Here is a 1869-nt window from a genome sequence, read left to right on the forward strand (position 1 = left end):
GCTTCTATGGAATTGGGCTTAACGCAAGAATTTGGCACTGTTTGTTGTCAAGTATGTCTAGACCAGGCTAACAATGCCAAGTCAGGTGAATAATGTGCGGTATATTGTATTATTGTCCATTAGAGTTCCAATGTTATTCACCAGATAAATATGAGCTTAAACATCAGGAGTATTGGTTGAAACAGGTAAGTCTGTTTTTTCTGTGAGTCTATATTATCATATTGAAGCTATTGCCCTAACCTTATTTTGTTTGGATTGGTGTCAGAATTATCTGATTCTTCCCGATTCACGGATTTGATCCTGATTTTCTAATGAATTTTTTATATTTGAAATAAGACAGCTTATTATTTAGTTACGAGCACTTTATTTGTAGAATAAGGAGAAAAAATGGTGTTTATAATTGGTCGCCGGTGATTTTTAATAGCAGCAGCAAGATATAGGCCATACGTGTACATGTGTCCTTATTGTATGGGAATGAGGAGAAAAACGAGTGCTTATGGATGATTGTTAGTGATTTGAATGAATAGTACAAACAAAATACGGGTCATGCTTGTACGTGTTACCATTGTACATGTAATGCAAATGCAATGTCCTAATAGTTTGAACAACAATAGAGTTGATGGGTTATAATTCTTGAAAATTTAAATCATCTCTACTCCTGCATCTAAGTTTTCAAGTGCAATTTATTTTATTTCTAGCCAAATTCCCTTTATTATTGTGTTGAACTTTTTAGGGAAGGTGACCAAGGAGCTCGTGGCACCTGTGTCGTGCCTGCTCTGGCGCTCCCTCGACTCGCTGCCAATGTCGCAGGTGGTGCCATAGCCGTGCAAGATTATTGTGGGGTCCAGTGCACGGGCGCTAGGGCAAAGGTGCTAGAGCTTGGTGTTTACGTGCGATGTTTTTTTTCTCCCATCGCAACGCACATACATATTTGCCAATAAGAATAATGGAAGAAGACCACATCAGGCAGTGCACTATTCACTAGTAGAAAACATGGCTTTGTTTCGAGCCTGCCAAACCCATTAGTCCCGGTTCAGTCACGAACCAGGACCCATGGGGGGCATACTGTAACACCCCGAGATTCATGCCACAGTAATCTCCCACTTCTCATGCCATGTCATCATGATTACCTTGCTAGTTGCCACTTGTTCAAAACATCAAGTCCAAAATTCAAAAATTTCTCAAACATGAATACAAAAATGTTCATCATGTGCCAAATATTCCACAACTAATATTGGTGGTGAACCAACATTTTTGCAAAGGGTTTAAGTGGCCTAAACTACTTAAAGCAGTGGCTAAAACAATAGTTTAAATGCCTTTTTACTCTATAAAAATTTCAAACTATTTCAAAAGCCTCACAGCCTTTTGTGGCAATGCTAACTATTTCAATGTAATTATGTGGCCAAGTCCCACATTATACAAAATCCATTTGGCAGCCCAAATATTACCTTGCTTTTTCTGTAAAAAGAAAAGAGCAGAGGTAAAAGAAAAAGAAACCCCCCCTGACCCCCCTGGGCCTTTGTCATCTGGGCGGCCCAACCCAGCAGCCCACCTCCCCCGGTCGCCTCCCTCCTCTCTGTTCACCCGACCCAGCGGCCGCGCTTGCTGGTCGCCACCGAACCCTGTCGCCGTCCCCGTCGGGGAAGGGATAAGGGCGACGTCCCCTCGATGCCTCGAGCCCTCCCGTCCACTCACCGCACCCCACTCGCGCCAGTCCTTTCCCCTCGCCCGCTTCGTCTCTCCCTCGCACCCCAGATCCCCTCCCCATCGCATCCGAACGCCACGGCCGCCATGGACGCCGTCGCCCTCGTGGCCACCGGCCACCACGCGCGTATTCGCCATGACGTAGCTCCTCGCCATCATCCGCTA

This window comes from Triticum dicoccoides, chromosome 7A (genome assembly GCF_002162155.2).
Source record: "Triticum dicoccoides isolate Atlit2015 ecotype Zavitan chromosome 7A, WEW_v2.0, whole genome shotgun sequence".
NCBI classification, from domain to species: Eukaryota; Viridiplantae; Streptophyta; class Magnoliopsida; order Poales; family Poaceae; genus Triticum; species Triticum dicoccoides.